We start from the raw sequence: 20,954 nt of genomic DNA on the forward strand, positions 1-20,954 counted from the left end.
GTGTTGCTCATGGGAAGAACAAATGGAACACTGTCTGCAGGACTCACCATGTCCACGCAGAGGATACAGCCATTGCACTGTCAACCCCTATCGGCTCCCAGGCTGGGTGGACCTCACGCTGTGGACAGCAGCCAGGGCAGAGGGCAAAATCAGACAACAGGATTCCCTGATTGTTCTGACATCAGGCCAACCCACTGAAGGCATGGGAGAGCAAGGTCTTGCCCTGCGTTCTCTCAACTCATGTGTCATTATGCTTCCATAATGCTTCAATTCGTGTGTCATGAATTGAGAGACACCCATCATGAGACACCCCTTCTGCCTTTCTCCTCTACTGCAATGGCAGCACTAGAAGAGAAAGGAAGAATGGGTATGCGACTTAGGCTGAGTCCAATGCGTCCTTTGACCTGTCACTGGAGGAGCAACAGGCTGCCTGTGCCCAACAAGTTTGCATACATTGGGCTTGGATTTATATATTTATGCAAAACTCTAAATGTTTATAATTATTTAAGCTCATACAAAAAAATCCTCCGTCCTTCATTTCTTCTCTTGACTTGACCAAGGTTCCCCCCAGTACCTCCTTCGGGACAGTCTTATGGTATTCTTTTGTTTTTTGTTTTTGTTTTTTTTTTTGAGATGGAGTCTCGCTCTGTCACCCAAGCTGGAGTGCAGTGGCACGATGTTGGCTCATTGCAACCTCCACCTCCCAGGTTCAAGCAATTCTCCTGCCTCAGCCTCCTGAGTAGCTAGGACTACAGGCGCCCACCACCACGCCCGGCTAATTTTTTGTATTTTTAGTAGAGATGGTGTTTCACCGTGTTAGCTAGGATGGTCTCGATCTCCCGACCTTGTGATCCACCTGCCTCAGCCTCCCAAAGTGCTGGGATTACAGGCATAAGCCCACACCCGGCCTATGGTGTTCTTTAATTCTGGGATCAAATTAGGCTCAAGCTGGGTGCAGTGGCCCATGTTTGTAATCCCAGCACTTTGGGAGGCCAAGGCGGGCAGATCACCTGAGGTCAGAAGTTCAAGACCAGCCTGGCCAACATGGTGAAACCCTGTTTTTACCAAAAAATACAAAAATTAGCTGGGCACGGTGGTGCACACCTGTAGTCCCAGCTACTGAAGAGGCTGATGCGGGAGAATCATTTGAACCTGGGAGGCAGAGGTTGTAGTGAGCCGAGATCACACCACTGCACTGCAGCCTGTGTGACAGAGTGAGACCCTGTCTCAAAAAAAAAAAAAAAAAAAAAAATAGGCTCACATGTCTAGTTACTTTTAGTTTCACATCAATACACTTGTGGTTCTGAGCCACCTAGTAGTCTTTCTTTGGTGATAACACTACAGGCAGCTGGTTGTCTTCCAACTGTGTAAAAACCATATTTTGCTTCTGTAAGCCAAAGTACACAAGAGTCTCACATTTTATTCCTACTATGTCTTACCAGGTCCCTCAACAAGTGAAATCCAACAAACTCTGTCATTTAATTAATAGTATTTATCAATATTAATTTCTTAGTTTTGATTACTATATGATGGTTATATAAGATATTAATATTGGAGGAAGTTGAGGGAAGGGTATATTGGTAACTGCAGTATTTTGCAACTCTTTAAGTCTAAATCATCTCAAAGTTAAAAGTTTTAAAAAAAAATCAGGCTTTGGAATTGGTCTGGAAATGAGGATAAAGAAATATTAAAGTTGTTGCCTTCGTTTTCTGGTTCAGGGATTGAGGGATGGTGGTGCCACAGCCTTTAATAAGGAATCCTCTTTTAGGTAGGAAAATATTGGCACCTGTAACAAATAATCCTCAAAATTTAAACAGCTTAACAAGACAAAATTTTTATTTTTCTCTCAAACCACAATTCCAATGTGGATATTCTGTCATGACTGGCAATTGAGGGGTGGGTTCCAGGGCACTATGCCCCATGACTGGCAATTGAGGGGCAAGCTAGGGGGTGCTATGCCCCATGGCTGGCAATTGAGGGGTGAGTTAGGGGGTGCTATGCCCCATGGCTGGCAATTGAGGGGTGAGTTAGGGGGTGCTATGCCCCATGGCTGGCAATTGAGGGGCGAGTTAGGGGGTGCTATGCCCCATGGCTGGCAATTGAGGGGCGAGTTAGGGGGTGCTATGCCCCATGGCTGGCAATTGAAGGGTGAGTTAGGGGTTGCTATGCCCCATGACTGGCAATTGAGGGGTGAGTTAGGGGGTGCTATGCCCCATGGCTGGCAATTGAGGGGTGAGTTAGGGGGTGCTATGCCCCGTGGCTGGCAATTGAGGGGTGAGTTAGGGGGTGCTATGCCCCGTGGCTGGCAATTGAGGGCTGAGTTAGGGGGTGCTATGCCCCATGACTGGCAATTGAGGGGCAAGCTAGGGGGTGCTATGCCCCATGGCTGGCAATTGAGGGGTGAGTTAGGGGGTGCTATGCCCCATGACTGGCAATTGAGGGGCAAGCTAGGGGGTGCTATGCCCCATGGCTGGCAATTGAGGGGTGAGTTAGGGGGTGCTATGCCCCGTGGCTGGCAATTGAGGGCTGAGTTAGGGGGTGCTATGCCCCATGACTGGCAATTGAGGGGCAAGCTAGGGGGTGCTATGCCCCATGGCTGGCAATTGAGGGGCGAGTTAGGGGGTGCTATGCCCCATGACTGGCAATTGAGGGGCAAGCTAGGGGGTGCTATGCCCCGTGGCTGGCAATTGAAGGGTGAGTTAGGGGGTGCTATGCCCCATGGCTGGCAATTGAAGGGTGAGTTAGGGGGTGCTATGCCCCATGACTGGCAATGGAGGGGTGGGTTGGGGAGAGCTACCCCACACACTGTTATTTCAAGACTCAAGCTAATGGAGGCTCTGCCATCATCAATGTGTGGCTTCTAAGGTTTCCCAGGTGGTCAACATCTACCTGGAAACTGGGAAAGAGTAAAAGGATTGCCCAAGACAATCCCATTTGCAATAGCTACAAATAAAACAGAATACCTAGGAATATATTTAACCAAGGAGGTGAAAGATTGCTACAAGGAAAACTACCAAACACTGATGAAAGAAATTGCAGGTGACACAAACAAATGGAAAAACATCCCATGCTCATGGATGTTAAGATTAATATTGTTAAAAAAAACCATACTGCCCAAGCAATCTACAGATTCATTATAATCTCTATCAAAATACCAATGTCATTTTTCACAGACTTAGAAAAAAACAATCCTAAAAGTTATATAGAACCACCAAAGAACATGAACAGCCAAAGCAATCCTAAGCAAAAAGAACAAAGCCGGAGGCATTACATTACCTGACTTCAAATTATACTACAAGGCTATAGTTACCAAAACAGCATGGTACTGGTACAAAAACAGACACATAGATCAATGGAACAGAATAGAGAACTCAGAAATAAAGCCGTACATCTATAGCCAACTGTTCACAAAGGCAACAAAAACATACACTGGGGAAAGAATACTCTTTTCAATAAATGGTGCTGGGAAAATCGGATTGTCATATGCAGAAAAAAGAAACTGGACCCCTATCTCTCACGACATACAAAAATCAACTCAAAGCCAGGCATGGTGCCTCACACCTGTAACCCCAGCACTTTGGGAGGCGGAGGCAGGCAGATCACTTGAGGTCAGGAGTTTGAGACCAGTCTGGCCAACACAGTGAAACCCCATCTCTACTAAAACAAAAAAAATACAAAACTTAGCCAGGCATGGTGGTAGGCACCTGTAATCCCAGCTACTCGGGATGCAGAGGCAGGAGAATCATTTGAACCTGGGAGGCCGAGGTTGCAGTGAGCTGAGACAGCTGCCTCAAAACAAAAACAACAACAAAAAAAGTCAACTCAAGATGGATTAAAGACTTACATGTAAGACCTGAAACTAAAAATACTAGAAGAAAACCCAGGGAAAACTCTTCTAGACATTGGTCTAGGAAAAGAATTCATGCCTAAGATCTCAAATGCAGAAACAACTAAAGCAAAAATAGACAAATGGGACTTAATTAAACTAAAAAGCTTCTGTACAGCAAAAGAAATCGTCAATAGAGTAAACAGATAACCTGCAGAATGGTGGAAAATATTTGCAAACAATGCATCCAACCAGGGACTGATATCCAGAATTTACAAGGAATTCAAACAACTCAACAACAACAACAAAAATAAGCCCATTAAAAAAGTGAGCAAAGGCACCATCACTGGCCATCAGAGAAATGCAAATCAAAACCACAATGAGATACCATCTCACACCAGTTAGAATGGCGATCATTAAAAAGTCAGGAAACAACAGGTGCTGGAGAGGTTGTGGAGAAATAGGAACACTTTTACACTGTCGGTGGGACTGTAAACTAGTTCAACCATTGTGGAAGTCAGTGTGGCGATTCCTCAGGGATCTAGAACTAGAAATACCATTTGACCCAGCCATCCCATTACTGGGTATATACCCAAAGGACTATAAATCATGCTGCTATAAAGACACATGCACATGTATGTTTATTGTGGCACTATTCACAATAGCAAAGACTTGGAACCAACCCAAATGTCCAACAATGATAGACTGGATTAAGAAAATGTGGCACATATACACCATGGAATACTATGCAGCCATAAAAAATGATGAGTTCATCTCCTTTGTAGGGACATGGATGAAATTGGAAATCATCATTCTCAGTAAACTATCGCATGAACAAAAAACCAAACACCGCATATTCTCACTCATAGGTGGGAATTGAACAATGAGATCACATGGACACAGGAGGGGGAACATCACACACCGGGGACTGTTGTGGGGTGGGGGGGAGGGGGGAGGAATAGCATTAGGAGATATACCTAATGCTAAATGACGAGTTAATGGGTGCAGCACACCAGCATGGCACATGTATACATATGTAACTAACCTGCACATTGTGCACATGTACCCTAAAACTTAAAGTATAATAATAATAAAATAAAATAAAATAAAAGTGAGCAAAGGACAAAAATAGACATTTTTCAAAAGAAGTCATACAAATGGCCAACTAGCATATGAAAAAATGCTCATCACTAATCAGAGAAATGTAAATTAAAATCACAATTAGATACCATCTTATACCAGTCAGAATGGCTATTGCTTAAAAGACAAAAATAACAAATGTTGGCAAGGATATGGAAAAAAGAGAACACTTATACACTGTTGGTGAGGATGTAAATTAGTGCAGCCTCTATGGAAAACAGTATGGAGGCTGGGCGCAGTGGCTCATGCCTGTGATCCCAGAAATTTTGGAGGCCGAGGTGCGAGAATCGCTTGAGCCCAGGAGTTTGAGACCAGCCTGGCCAACATGGTGAAATCCCATTTCCACTAAAAATGCAAAAATTAGCCAGGCGTGGTGGCACACGCCTATAATCCCAGCTACTTGGGAGGCTGAGGCATGAGAATTGCTTGACCCTGGGAGGTGGAGGTTGCAGTGAGCCGAGATCATGCCATTGCACTCCAGCCTGGGCAACAGGGCAAGACTCTGTCTCAAAAAAACAAAACGAAAACAGCACGGAGATTTCTCCAAGAACTAAAAGTAGAACCACCATTCAATCCAGTGATCCCACTACTGAGCGTCGATCCAAAGGAAAAGAAACCATATCAAAAAGATAACCTGCACTCGTATGTTTACAGCAGCATTATTCACAATAGCAAAGACGTGGAGTGAACCTAAGTATCCATCAACAGAGGAGAGGATTAGACAATGCGGTGTATATATATGGAGGTCATTATCTTAAGGAAAACAACTCAGAGGCCAAGTACCACATGTTCTCACTCAGATGTGGGAACTAGAGAAAGTGTCCACGTGGTAGCGAGAGTGCAGTGATAGACACTGGAGCCTCGGAAGGGCGGGGGCAGGAGGGAGGTGGATGATTTAAACATGACTTAATGGCTTCTTTGTACACTATTTGGATGATGGTTCCACTAACAGCCCAGTCTTCACCACTATGCAATATATGCATGTACCAACACTGCACCTGTACACCATACATTTATACCATTTTTTTAAAAAAAAGATTGCCCAAGAGAAGTGTCCCTGGCCAGGCCAGCAGCAGCCCACATCACTCCCTCTCAGACCCCACTGGGGAGGACTCAGGTGGCATCACCTAGCTGAAAGGGGCCCTGGGAAACGGAGCCTCGCTGTGTGCCCAGAAGAGGCTCTGAGCTCCGTGCCTGGCTGGGAAACTCCACCACCCCTTCTCATTATCTGTGCACTTTAACAGATACCAGGCCTTTCAAGGGAAGGGTCGTCACTTAGACAGCAGTTAAACAGTAAAAAGGAGCTTGCTCTGGGCACTGAGACCTCACCTGTGCCCTTTGCCATCACAGGTCATTGTGAGCCAATCACTGAATCATTAGTGAGAAGTGGCCGGTTTCAAGTTCTCAGTCTGGGTCATGAGCGTTAAGAAGGAAGAACAATGCCAAATCATAACTAGTCAAATTGGGTTTGCCACTGTAGGTCCAGGAGTTAGGTGAGGACAGTGCAAAATGGCAAAGCCCCTGGGAAAGTGCCTGAGCAGTTCCGATATGGGAAAAGGGCATGGACGTCTTCAGTGAGCCTCTAGAAAGCGCTATGCTTGATGCTGTTAATAGGTGTTTTACCTACTGTTACCTCGTTTCGTACTCATAACCGCCCCCCTCCATGAATATGCCCACACTAGGACGGAGGAATCTTAGGTTAGAAAAGTCCCAGAATCCTCAAAAGAACAAGACACAGTCCTTGCTTTCCAGGCCACAACACTCGAGTGAACGGGTTGCAGCTGACATGTGTGAGCTGGGCACATAAATCACAGGCCCGAGTGCCAAGGCCCCCACACCCAGGTCCACTGGTGATGGTCACCCACTGCCTGACTGGTTTAACGAGCACTAAGACAACAACCCATTCCTGCAGAATTCTAGTAACTTCGCAATGGAGGCCTAAGCACTATGGCCAGCCTGTCCAGTCCACTCAATCCCTTCACAGCTGAGACCCCAGTGGTTCTCTGACCAGCGTCCACCTAAGGCTCGCCTGGCAGAGGCACCTGCTTTGGAGGACTCCTAAGAGGAGTGTCATACCATTTCTGAAAACCGCACCCCAGGATACCTCCTTACTATCACATTTAACCTCTGATGGTAAACCCCCAAATTTGAAGAGCAAATACAACCCTAACTCTCTGCTTAGTTACTGAAGTCCCTATTCAAAAAAACAAAAAAAAAAAAACAAAAAACCCTCTACCAAAAGGAGAAGAAACTCAGCACCCAATCTTAAATTTCTATACTGGCTCTTTCGCATTTCTCTGACACATGCCAGCTTAAACCCAAACTAAATGCAAAACTCACATTTTGCAAACTAAAACTACTGAAAAGATAACCGGCCCACCTCCTCCTCGGACGGGCCGTCTCCTTTCCCTTGGGTCTCTAGCCCATTTCTCCTCCTTTAGGATTCCTTTGGGCTTTGCATTCTCTTCCCAGGACCAAAAGAGTCCCCTGTAAACCTACTATCCTTTCTTTTCCGTTTTTTTTATAACAAGTGAGGGCACAAATGGTTAAAGCAACGCGCTGACAGGAAGCCAGCACCCAATTCAAGGACAGCCTCTTGCAAGGGCCTGGCCCACCCATCATCCCTGACTCTGAACAGTGCTCTCTGTTCAGCAGTGCTGAGAGTGAAATTAATTATCCTCCAGCCCAGCCGAGAAGCTGGGGTTGCCACATGGATGTGTCTCCAGTCACTTACCACACAGGGACTTACTCATCACAAGTGCTAAGGGTCTTGAAAGGATGCACATTCCTGAGCAATATTTGTTCCTATGCTCATTTGATTTTGGAAAAACCAGGCTTCCCCCCTGGAAGAAAGGCAAGTGAGAGAAAGAAGAGCAAGCTTTTGCCAAAATAAATGGGAGGAAGAATCCAATTCAACTTTCCTCGTTTCACGGTTTACTTTCTGCTTTCCATTAGGGAGTTGAAGAGGGACTGCCCCTTCACCTGTTTGTCTCTGTGACTTCAGACAAATCCAGTTGACGACGACAAAGCACCTTCTTTGTCCTTATCATCAGTTAATTTAAAGGGTGCATGTTTACTAACAGCTTAACCTATTTGGTGCAAACACTCTTTCACATTCTTTTCCTCCATCAAAAACAAAACCCCAAAACCTTCCAAAAACTCACATGGAAACTTCCCAAGTCTGAAGTCGGCCTGGATGGCAGCATCATAGCTACAGAAATCTTAGCCGCTCAACCATGTCTCAGTCGGTTCATGAGCCTTCCTTTCCCCGTGAAATGTCAGGACCAGAAGCTCGCATTTTGAGTGGCTAGTCTCAACTTTTACAACTCTGCACACTGCAAACACTGAAGTAGCAATGAGAGCTCCCTTTGACCCAAAGAAATTCCTTCCTCTGAGAATCAACCGAGAGGAAATCAACTTTTATGTTTCACACACACAAAAGTTGACAATAAACTTAATTAGACTTGGTATCTTAAATAAGCCAACAACTGCTGGTAACTTCACAAACAGAATGAACCAAGTTTACTTTCCTTGAGTTATTACCTAGCTGTATTAGGAAACATTTGTTTCTACCAAAGTAATCACTTGCATGGGAGTTTTAACATCAGTTGCAAGAGAAGTATGGCATAATTTTAATACTGTACTTGCTTGTATTTTATTTTAAATACAGAGTAATATTTCAAATTGAATTTAACTATAAAACTTCCATAAAATAAAAATGCGTGATCTCATAAAATCAAATCAGTCTTTAATTGTAATAATAAAAATTACATTTAAGTAATGGTGTCTCTGAGTTAATAGCTCCATAAAATCGCCCCTGAAAAGCCAATCTTTGCTACCTGAGTGACTCTTTCTTTAACATTCTGCAATTAAAAGACGAAGTTCTGCCATGACTCACGACGTGTCTGCCGTGGAACTCCTATTGGGAGTGAATTTCCAGCTGAGCTCGCCAGTGAGTAGTGAAGGGAATGTCGGAGCAAAGGCGCATACCTGGGCCCAGAAGATTCCACTCTCCACGTTTTAACTACAAACCACAGAAAAAGGGCGACATGAAACCAGGAAACTTTTTAAGAAAATTCTAAAATAGCTGCCATCTAGAGATAAAGTAATTTTTTTCCCACTGCACACCAGAAATAACATTTCCCCAGTGTTATACACCATTACTACTCATTTGGGGATGGGGGGATTTATAAGGATGATGTCCATTTTTTTAACGCATCTTGAAGTAAGGCAAGAGGAGATTCCACCTTACAAATGCATTTTATGTCTAAGAAAGGCTTCGTCTGTTCCTTTACATCTTCCAGGTAACAGACATCAAGAAACACAGCACCGCGGACTTAGCACCCAGGCACACGTTTGCATGTTCCTATTTATTTCACGTGTGCTGACCTCCTATCCTGATGAGGCCTCAGGTCCCCTGAAGACAGGGACTGTGTATTTTATCTTCCCCATGCATTTGCTCTAGGACTGGATCTTCAACACGTACAAGCGGGTGCGGGGAGCGAGGCCCTGAAAATCTTTACCAGCATCGACGCAACAGGCCAAAGCCAAGCTGGTCTTCAACATCAGCCTCCAAAGGCCCCCCCTTGTCTCCCCAGCCTTCGCCTCCTCCCACGTTCCCTCCGCCAATGCACCGGGGCTTCCTCAGCCTGGAAGTTGCCTGCCGGCTTATGACTCACACAGAATTAGGAATCCAGTCCCATCAGGCAATTCCCAGCTCTCCAAGCCCGTGTGATGCCTGTGGATGGGGCAGCTGCTGAGCTCCCTAGGGCTGCGGCCACACACTCCCGTCTGCCAGAAACCTGCTTTAATCTCAGGGTTGTCCACCTACACACAAGCCTGATTCTAGTAAGCCCCTGGCAAGGAACCTCTGTTAACTTCCTTCACCTGCAGAATAAAGTAGACCCGCCAAAGCCTCCCCAAGGTCTATTGCTTCCTGTTCCTCTCCTCTCACTCTTCCTAGCCTTCCCCTTGGCCTCATGTAGAAGACTTTTTCCTACTTTGAAATAAGTGACTTAGGCCAGAGAGTGCCACGGCTTCTGAGTTACTCTCTACCCTCACCCCGGCCACCAGCGCTGGAGCCACAGCCCTGCATCTGAGCTCTGTGGCCGAATGCACACCCACCTGGCCAAGACTGCCGGCCACACACCCCAGCCTCCATCACCCGCACCCACACTGGCAGAGGCTGTCCACGAGCAGGCCCCTGGGGCTTCCAAGACTAGGACTGTGAGGGATCATTTTACTCATAAACAGGACAGGATAATACTTGTATTTTCAAAAGTGTTTTACGCACGGCGTGAAGAAAGGCTGGGCAGGCGTGGGTGGTGGGCAGGATGCCATTTCCATGAGACCAGAGCTCCAGGATTCCTCGTTTAGCCTCTGTCCTTCCACACAGTGCGGGCAGCAGGCAGTGAGGACAGGTCCCTGGATGAGCAGGCAGATGCACTGGGACTGCAGGGGTCCTGGTGGGACATGATGCTGGTCACCTAGCCCATGGGCGGTGGAGAGAAAAGGGCAGATTCAGGACACATTCAAGAGAGAAAACCCACAGGATTCGAGACATACATACGGTGGATTCAGTAAAGGGTATCAAGGATGAGGCCCAGGTGGCCCCCCTCCCCTGGCCACCACGTGAGCAGCTGGGTGGATGGGATGCGGATGCTAAACCAGGGGCCACTGCAGAAGCCCCATGTCTAGGCCAGAGGGCTGTGGGCTCCACGCCAAGAGAACAGGAGACAAGTTGTGCAAAGGGAGGTGCCTCACCCACAGCCACGCGGCTTGGAGCCCAGCAGAGAGGTCCCCCTGGAGATATCACGCAGAGCAGATGACACCGGAGGCCAGGGGACGCGATGGGATCTCACCAGGAGGGCCTGAGAAGGGAAAGACAGGAGGCCTGGGCTGACACTGAAAGGCGGGTGGAATGGACAGCCCCTGCAAGGTGAGGCGCCCCTACAAGGTGAGGCACCCCTGCAAGGTGAGGCCCAAGCAGGAGAGTGGGGACCCCACGGCCAAGACTGCCAGAAGCAGAGGGAAGCCTGCTTTCCCTAAGCTCATGAACTCATTTAAAAAGGAACGAGAAAATCTTTCTTATTCAGTTGTATTATCACTAGAATAATGAGTACTTCATCCTCTTTTTCTTGGAACTGTTCCGTATTTTTGCTGCAATATTAGTTAAAATGGGTTTCTTACTTAACCTAAAAATTCAAATGTGGTTTATAGCTTGTCACAAGTAAACTACAGCATTTTTAAAAAATGATTTACAAAGGTACTTTGGGGAAGATATTCATGACTGAACGGAGACTTCATAAAACAAAATGAGTTGAAATCATTCAAGGAAAAGACAGAACTTCTCATCAGAAAGCATTTATAGCTAAGTCTAAGCCTAAAATTAGTTAAAATTTCCAGCACTTCCGCTGTTGTATGAGGTTGATGATCGCCCTGCTACATTTGGCCAGTTGGGCCATTAGAAACGGAAAGGTACAAAAGTGCAGAACAAGCGTCTCGTGCACACTCGCCAGTGCTGGGTGCTGCTCAGGCCTGTGCTCTATCAAATGCAATTGGACTGCAAATATGTATGTATATATTTTTTATAACGAATTTAATAAGTAGCCAACATTTCATAATATAGAATTTAACTGTCATTGTTTTCAGCTGGTTTTAACTGGGAGCCCTTAACTAAAGAATAAAAATTCTTATCTCTATAACTAGATAATTATAATCCATATAATTAATTATACCTCATTCATCTGCACGGAAGAAGACTTTCTCTTGCAGAAATCAGTTTGCCTCTCCTCACACAGCACCCTCATCTCTCGGCTCCGGCAGCCAAGTAGCACCTGGGCTCAGCACCTGGGCACCTGGATACCACTCCTTGACCACACCTGGGCACCCCACTGCTAGCACCTAGACACGGCCCCCACCCCCCCCGCCGGGGCACCACCCTACCTCCCACACCTGCGCATCACTCCATTGCTGGCACCTGGGCGCCGCCCTGCCCACCCCCCCCCCCCCACCAGGGTACCACCCGGCCTCCCACACCTGGGCACCACCCCACCCCCTACACCTGTGCACCACTCCACTGCTGGCACCTGGGCACCGTCCTGTCCCCTTCACCAGGGGACCACCTGACCCCACACCTGGGCATCACCCCACCCCCGTCACCTGGCCACCACCCCACCCCCCTTCATCTGGGCACTGCTCTGGCACTCCTCAGCAAGGGACCACCCGGCACCCCACACCTGGGCACCATCCAACCCCCCCTCACCTGGGCACCGCCCTGGCCCCCTACACCTGTGCACCTCCCCCCCACTAACCTGGGCACCGTCCAGCCCCCCCTCAGCAGGGGACCGCCCCACTCCCCTCACCTGGCACCTCATCACCCAGCCCACGGCACCCCGCAGCTTGGCCCCAGGCCCAGCTTCCAGGGCTCCCCTCGAAGCCTCCTGTCCGCTAAGCCCCACGTGCGGCATCCGCAGGTCCCGTGGGTTCCACCTTCCCAGCGCCTCTGAGGCCTCGCGGCCGCTTCTCCCCGCGCCCACCCACGCCCGAGCGAAGTCCCGCAGCGAAATCTCCGGGGGGCCGCGCCTCTCCTGTCCCAGTCCCGGGATCTCCCGTCTCACCCCACGAAAAGGCAATCTGGGCCGTGACCTCCGAGGCCCCCAGATCCGCCCCCGAACGAGGCGGGCAGGGAGAGGACGCGCGGCCCTCACCCACTCAGCTCCCAGCGCGGAGTCGCGGGACCACCTTGCGGAGAAAAGTCCGCCCCGCACCTGCCACGGAGGAGAAGCTGGGGGTGGGGGACCCAGGAACTGTGGCTCGGCCCAGGCGGGGGACCTGGAAAAACCTCGCGCGGGGCGACTGGGGACGGCGGCGAGGAGGGAGGCTCCGCGGACGCGCGTGGGGCGGCCCGGGACAGCGGGCGCCAGGCAGAGGAGGCGGCGGCCCGGGGCACCCGAGCTCAAGCACCGCTCCGCCGACGTGCATCCAGCCCTGGGCGCCTCCCCCTTTACTTGGCTTGCTCCCCCACGACCACCCTCGGCCCACCCTCCAGCAACAGGGGCGCCCCGCGCTCCCCCTGCGAGGCCACGCGAGCCCCGACCCCCCGCGCACCGGGCTGCAGATGGGAGACGGGCTCCAGCCTCAGGAGGCCCCAGACTTGCTGGAAAGGCAGGTGTGTTTAAAAATAAAAAGAAAACCGGAACGGAAAGGTCTGTTCACTGGCAAAAGAAGTATTTACAAATCATTGTGGAAATCTAGAGACCAAGGGGTAGAAAGCGGATGCCTCCTAAACCTGCGTGCGATCTTCTGAGGATAGGAGGACACCAGGCCCAGCCCCTGCAGCCCGGTGGGCTCCGCGACGCCCCCACCCGCTTCCCCTCCAGGCCGTTCCTCCCACTGCGGCCGCAGCGTCCAGCCAGGCTCCTTCCTGGCCCTGAACACACGGTGACGTTCCTGCCCCCACGTCCACCTGAGGAGACTCTTTCTCAAGCCCCTGCCTGGGACCCATCCGCCCCTCTGACTTCCTGTCAAAGGGACAGATGCTTAGTTATTCCTTGTTGTTTTGTGGACGTTGAGTCTTTTTTTTTTTTTTTTGAGATGGAGTCTCACCTTGTTACCCAGGCTGGAGTACAATGGCTCAATCTCGTCTCACTGCAACCTCCGCCTCTCGGGTTCAAGCGATTCTCCTGCCTCAGCCTCCCTAGTAGCTGGGATTACAGGTGCCCGCCACCACGCACAGCTAATTTTTGTATTTTTAGTAGAGAGGGGGTTTCACCATGTTAGCCAAGCTGGTCCCGAACTCCTGACCTCAGGTGATCCGCCCTCCTCGGCCTCCAAAAGTGCTGGGATTACAGGCGTGAGCCACCGCACCCAGCCACGAGTCTTCTTAATTTAAACAATACGCCCCTTGAAGGTGTTGTGGAATCATTATTAGATCAGAAGATGAGTCGACTTCGTGCTGATCATAAATAATCTACAACCTTGTCCAATTTACTTACTTTCTTCTCAATTTACTCTTCTACAAAGGAAGGGCGATGAGCCAAGTCATCTTAGTTGTTCCCAAGGGGATTTTTATTCTGTTACATATTTTCCTCCTATCTGTGAGTATTACAGGAGGGCGAGCACTCAATACGTCCTTGCTTATTGGGGTTTTTTCCTCTTTAATATCTTACAACTAAGGCACACTGGAAGGTAGGAAAAGCCCTGGTCCATGCCAGGGGAGCTCTCCCAGGCTCCCAGCCCCCCAACAACATCTACAGAATTCTAGAGATAAGAGGCACCTAAGCGAGTCTTTATCTACCCTCCCCAGTGAGCAAACAGGAAAGCTGTCAAGAATTTCGGAACGCCCAGTTCTGCACGGCCCATTGTTTGAAACTGAACTCTGGACAAAAGTGCTTACAGTGAAGCCCAACATTTATGACACAATCTTAGTGGGGTCAGATGGCTCTGAGAATGGTTTTAGCTGGTGATTCGTTTCCTACTAGTTAAAGAAAATAGTATATCTGGAAAATTCTGTTTTTGGTTAATTCCTAAATAAACAGAACACTAGGAAGTAATTACTCTTGGCATAAATCTAGTGTTTAGAATTTTAGGATTTCTTCCCACAAAATGTCAAAGTTGGACTTAACACATGTCACATCGTCATTCCTTAAAATCAGAAACAATTTCAAATTGCTTCAGAATGACTTATCGGTGACAATAAACCAGAATGAACATTTAAAATAATTTTTATTTCATGGACTTCCTACAAGCTTAGCATATGGAACAAGTGTGAGTTCTGAATAAATATTTACCAGTTCCACCACTACCACTTATTACCTCTGAACAAGTCTCTTAGACTCTCTAACTCTGGGCTGGTTGGCTTTTTTTTTCTTAACACAGAACGTGCTTCCCATTTTAAAAGGTAGAATGAGGATTAAATAAGACGATTTATGCAAAATTACCTAAAATAATGCCTGGTGAGTAGTAAATGCTCAGTAAATATGTGTGCCTTTCTAGTATCCTTTCCAATATTAGGTTTGCCTTGTAAAACCGACCATTTTAATAGAAGCAATAGGGTTAAATAAAGTGAACTGTTGTGGAGATGAGTCCTAGCACACACCAAGAGAAAGTTCTAGCTCAGCATCCATCAGTGCACGGGAGGAAAAGTAAACCTGATTCGATTTTTCAGTATTCTTATACTTAGAACATCAAAAACTAGATTCTAACCTAATCCTGATTTGAGACATATGGATTATAGAAGACAAATTAAAGACAAAAATACACAAATAGTATTTATTCCCTTGTCCTAAGACTCCACAGCTACGTCTTGAGATTCCTCCTTAAATCTTCGCTGCATTAGAAGCTGGGGTGCTGAACTTGAACGTGCCCCGTGCTTAGAGATTGAGTCAGGAGCTGCATCTGTGCCTCCCGAGCACCTGGTGTGCGCCTTGCTGGGGAGCTACTTAGCCCTACTTCTGTGTCCGAATTCAGGAAGTAAAGTGGAGGAGCCGGCAGCAAGCAGGAGCCAGAGGGCAGGAGGCCCTGGAGCAAGAACTGGCAGCTGATCAGAGGCCCAGCACGGCAGCCAGAACTTTCTTCTTTTGTCGCTGGCTAAGAAGAGAAAGACTACTTTGAAGTTCCCAATAGGTTTCAGGTACTACTTTTGGCTCCAGAGTATGAAGAGATGAATAGGAAAAAAAATCCCTTCCCTTAGGAAATTCAAGGTCTAGCAGAGACACAGGCACAAAGCCACCATCACGATTTCCTACCTGACGTGTTAGGATGACTTGCCTGTGTGGACAGGGAGTTACAGGTGCTGGGATGTCTTGCAAGGGAGCGCATGTGAGCCAAGTCTTGCAAGATGAGAACTACCTGGGGGAAAAGGGTATTCCTGGAACGTGGTTCTCCAGCTTTTAGCTGCATCAGAGTCACCTGAGTTCATTAAAGCACGGATTTCTGGCTCTCCTTCCCAGAGTTTCTGATTCAGTGAGTCTGGAGTGGGACCCGAGAATCTGAATGTCTAACAAGTTCCCAGTTGCTGCTGCTGCTGTGAGAATGAAGTCTGAGGACTGCCGTGGAGAAAGCGTGGCCAGAGCCCAGGGGAGACGGAAGATAAAGACACTGCTGAGATGCACCAGCCAGGGCCCGCTCCCCAAAGCATCGGACTGCACTGGGACGCTTTTCAAGCTCCCAGGTGATTCCAATGTACAGCCCAAGGTTAAACATCAGTTCCCGGCAACTTCTCTATTCAATCATGAGTGACAGATGAGGCATTTGCTGTTTCTCCGAGCTTTGTGTCATTCCCAGACGTACTGGACATTCTTTAATGCTCTGCCTCAGTCATGGATTAACTGTTGACCAAGACAGAGTCAGAAAGCCCCCTGGAGATGCTGTTCCTCCCGGGTCAGCTGAGCTATCTAATGGCCTGGAGTGGGGCCTGCGCACTGTGGTCTGCTCACTGTGGTCTGCTCACTGATTTCTCGGGGTGAGTCTTAGCCCTGCCTTACACTAAATTATAAGCTCCACAGAGCAGGGACCTCAGTTTCCTGCCTGCTGCTGTCCCCCACTGCCCAGCACAGGGCCTGGGACAGAGTAGGTGCCCAGTGTTAACTTTTGCTGAGCGAATGCCCTAGGAGTCACTAAAGCCTGTTGTGTGGGAATGCCTGTGGAATCTGGCCTTTTACACACAGCCTGTCACTGAACTTTGTGTGTGTGATTTAAAGAAGGAAATAGAGACCATCTTTGGTGTTGCAATGCCTAGCGTTTCAGCCAGGCTTCTCAAGACAGAACCGACGTGGTTCATAGGAGCTGGAGGAAAGGGATTCATCACGAAATTGGCTCACTTGATTATGGAAGCTGGAGAGGCCCACAGCAGGCCGTCTGCATGCTGGAGACCCCGGAAAGCTGGCAGTGCGGCTTAGACCACATCCGAAGGCCTCAGAACCAGGGAAGCCGGTGCTGTAACTCTCAGTGTGAGGCAGAAGGCCCCAGTACCAGAGAGGGTCATGCACGGGGGGCTGGTGTGAGTCCCTGAGTCCAAATGCCATAGAGCCTGGAGTTCCAATGTCCAATGGCAGGAGACAAAGGGCATCCTGGCTCTGGGAGAAGGGGCCAGAATCCACCCTTCCTCTGCATTTGTGCTCCATCCAGGCCCCCCCAGCCAATTGGAGGATGCCATCCACATTGAGGGCAGTTCTTCCCCACTCAGTCCACTGACTCACACACCAAACTCCTCCGGAAACTCCCTCACAGACACTCCTGGGGCAGCACAATCATTCTAATCAAACACCAGGCCAACTGGATTTCCCTTACAGCAGAAGAGGGCCATGCCCAATGCCCACTGAAGCATAAGAATAAATGGTGCTTTGCCAGCTATTTGGGCATCCCTTAATACCCTGTCACCTTGACATCCAAAATCCACCATCCCAAGCTCCCCCCTTGTCACTTTGGTACCCATACACATCTCCTTAAACCCGATTTAATCTCCAAATAAAGACAATAACAAGGTCATATTTCTGCCTAGCATGATACAGCCATGCTGTAAACAACCAAAATCACATAGAAAACCATGCTGTGGTTTGAACATGCTCCTTCCAAAATCCAGGTGTTGCCAATGGGATGGTATTAAGAAGTGGGTCTTTAAGAGGCGATTAGGCCATGAGACTAAATGCCCTTGTAAAGGGGCTTGCTGGAGGGAGCCGGCTCTCTCTTGCCTTCTGCCAGTGGTCCTCCAGCTCTAGCTGCATCAGAATCACTGAGGACACAGCAAGAAGGCCCACACAAGATGCCAGCACCTTGACCTTGGACTTCCAGCCTCCAGAACTGTGGGCAAATTAATTTCCATTCTTTGTAAAGTACCCAGTCTCAGGTATGCTATTGTAGCAGCACAAACAGACTAAGACACCTTTACCTGGTAAAGGTAAAGAGAACCTTGGATGCAAGCAATAGATAAGCTTTAAAATTCCTGAGGTAAGACCTATAAGACCTAACGACAAGAAACACAGCTTATTGCTTACTTGAGAGAGTGTCTGTTCATTTTAATTTATCAATAGAATCCTCCTATATCTGATTTGGAGATATTCTTTAAAACTTCAGATTTCTTTTTTGCGGGGAGGCAGAGAGAGTTTGCCCCATTTCTCCTCCGCTCTTACGCTTCACCATGAGCTGGGTGTTTTCTGACCACAAAGCCACAGCAGCTTTCTGTCCTTGAGTTGAAGTGGTGAATATTGGCTCCACCCAAGATGATTCTAAAGCACAAGCCACATGGGTGCGTGGCTCAGATCCCCGTGACGCCACTCTGCCACATCACATCCTCTCTCAAGCACGCCTGCAGCCTGGTGACGAGCACCCTCCACCCGCTGACTGAGAAATCAAAGGTTCAGGCCTCATTTACAGACGATTGTGCACAATACATGCTACATCTGCCCAGAAATGGAGAGACAGCTCTGAAGGACAGTGTTGAGGGAAGTATTCGCAGTGGGCAGAACTCCCAGAAAAGCACCTGGCTGTTCATTTTGCCCCAAAGAGAATATGGCCCGAGACAGCAGGAGCCATCAGTATGAACGGATGGCCCAGGACTTGGAAGGAATACAGCTGGAAAACTGATAACAGGGCAGTCTCTGCAGGAACTATGTGGATAGACTTCTTCGGTGGACACGGAGTATGGATAAATTTGTGTTACGCGGGAAAGCTTACCAAAGGGCAACTTCATCGGAGAAGGCTTAGAACAGATCCCAATCTTTCTGGCACCAGAGACCAGTTTTGTGGAATACAATTTTTCCATGGACCTGGGATGGGGATGGTTTTGGGATGATTTGAGCACATCACATTTGTACACTTTATTTCCATTATTATTACATTGTAATATATAATGGAATAATCATACCACTCACTGTAATGTAGAATCCGTGGGAACCCTGAGCTTGTTTTCCTACAACTAGCCAGTCCCACCTGGGCGTGATGGGAGGTGCTGGCTGAACACGGGCACCAGGAAACTCGTGATGATGGGTATGTTTTTCATTGTGATTTCCATGGTGGTTACAAGACAGTTTGCACTTGCTAAAATTCATAGAATTATAAAATTTTAAAGGGGTATGTGTTTTTTAGCTCAATATACTTGAATTAAAATACACCAGGTACATAAATATAAATGGACAGGAATATTCTTACTGCAAAACACAAAACAGAGAATGCCAATAACTAAAGGAATGCTTGAATAAATTGTTGCATCTGGACCATGCATTATTCTGCAGCTATTAATGATCATTTTAATATACAAGTTTAAAATTCCTACTAATAATTAACTCTGCAAATGCAGATTTAACAGCATAGCTGAATTTCTTTTGAGAATCATTCTCTAGAAGAGTACAGACTTAGGTATGCAACAACGTTCCTCATTCCAAACCTCTTTATTTTGCCGTTTTATTGATCTGGGCCATTGTCTGTTAAAAATCAGAAAGGAAATGGAAGTACACAGATATCCTGGGACACGATTAATTTATCTCACAGAATAATCAACCCAAGTGCAATAAAAAGAATCTGAGACCAAATGTTCAGATTAAGATTATATGTTGTTGCTTTTCATCCAGTTTTTACGGTGTTTAAACAAGGATTTGGTGGAGCCTTGACTTCTAAAAGGTCACACTGTGCGACACTGCTCTAAATCTTTGTCTGGTCTCACAACAAGGTGAGTTTCCTTAACACTGCCACGAATCAGGTAAAAGGCACGCCAAGGTGAAAGTTAAATAAGAAACGATCTCAAATAGCATTTTTTAAAAGGCAAACATCAACCTTGTAAGTATTAAAAGCACGTTCTAAAATCCACTCTGATGACAGTTGAAGAAAGCCGCCTTTATGTGCACGGAGTCCCGGCTCTGCGCGGTCTTTTAAATGCCAGTGTTTACCTAAGGCTGCAGGCCAGGACCAGGCTCTGGCCTTGAGGAGGTGCCTTTGGGTTGCACACAGTGAACCCGATCTTTAACTCATAAATCGCTCTACACCTTTGTCTCCCCCGAGAAAGGCAGAGGTCTGCTCTCTCACAAGAACGTACAAGCCTCTTTAAAGTCAGGTGGCTTTTTACTCCGCGTCTCCATGCTTGTTGATTTAGAGTCTCTGAGTGACAATGTACATCACTGGCTTTTTTTTTTTTTTTTAGCTCTGTCATCTGTGCTACTGAGTGTACTTTGCCTCAGATCAAAGTTGAAAGCTTCTAGAAAGATACACAAACCACAATGTGACAAATAGCATGCTGTGTTTGACACAGCAAACAATAAATTACTTTCATCAATCCAGATAAAGAATCCCGTGTTTTCAATGCTAATTCTGATGTCTGAAATGATAGAACTTTACTACACTCTCAAAGAATGAGGAGCTTTAAATAATGAGGAAAAGACACAAAACTCACATACCAGAAGTTCTGAAATTGCCATTGTTCAAAAACCTGTGGTTTCAACTTGCTAAATTTAAACTCTGCAAAACTTAAATGGAATGGTCTATATTCAAATAAAATGTTCATTTGTCTCTATTAGTTTAAAAACAATTTTTCTGTGGTATATCTGTACCCAACCAGACTACATCAAAAGAAGGTTTTAATATTATTTAACAATTCTACAACAGCCTATTTCTCTCCCATGTAAACTTTTGCCACAAGGTGCCCATTAATAAGGAACGGCATTGAATAAAGTTGCCGCATAAACACTCATTAGACCCAGGTGGTACGTCTCATCGGCCACAGTCTGGGCCAAAGAACAAAGGACACTGCGTTTCCTGAGCACTGCTGCCCACTAGGCCCTGGCAAAGGGCCTCACAGGTTACCTAATGTAATCCCTCCACAATCCCCCGAGGCGGATATTATCACTCCCATTTTCCAAATGAGGGACTGAAGCTCAGAATAAGTGCAATAAGTTGCCCAAGACCATACGCGCCCAGTGACAGAGCCGAGCTCTCCACCTGTCCTTTTACTTGTAAAACCCAAACTGTATGGGAACAGTTCCTTCCAATGAATGAGTTA

The 20,954-nt window shown here is 47.4% G+C and overlaps 1 long non-coding RNA gene across 1 annotated transcript; it reads right to left on the reverse strand.

The window, feature by feature from the left end:
* Positions 1–4,735: 4,735 nt before the first annotated feature.
* Positions 4,736–11,928, reverse strand: LOC101123883 (uncharacterized). The gene is made up of 4 exons (XR_002006860.4): positions 11,704–11,928; positions 10,730–10,836; positions 10,260–10,452; positions 4,736–8,990 (listed from the first exon to the last, which is right to left on the reverse strand). It is a non-coding gene; the product is annotated as an uncharacterized lncRNA (long non-coding RNA).
* Between the last annotated feature and the right edge of the window lie 9,026 nt (positions 11,929–20,954).

The sequence above is a fragment of the Gorilla gorilla genome, chromosome 6 (genome assembly GCF_029281585.2).
Source record: "Gorilla gorilla gorilla isolate KB3781 chromosome 6, NHGRI_mGorGor1-v2.1_pri, whole genome shotgun sequence".
In the NCBI taxonomy this organism is placed as follows: domain Eukaryota; kingdom Metazoa; phylum Chordata; class Mammalia; order Primates; family Hominidae; genus Gorilla; species Gorilla gorilla.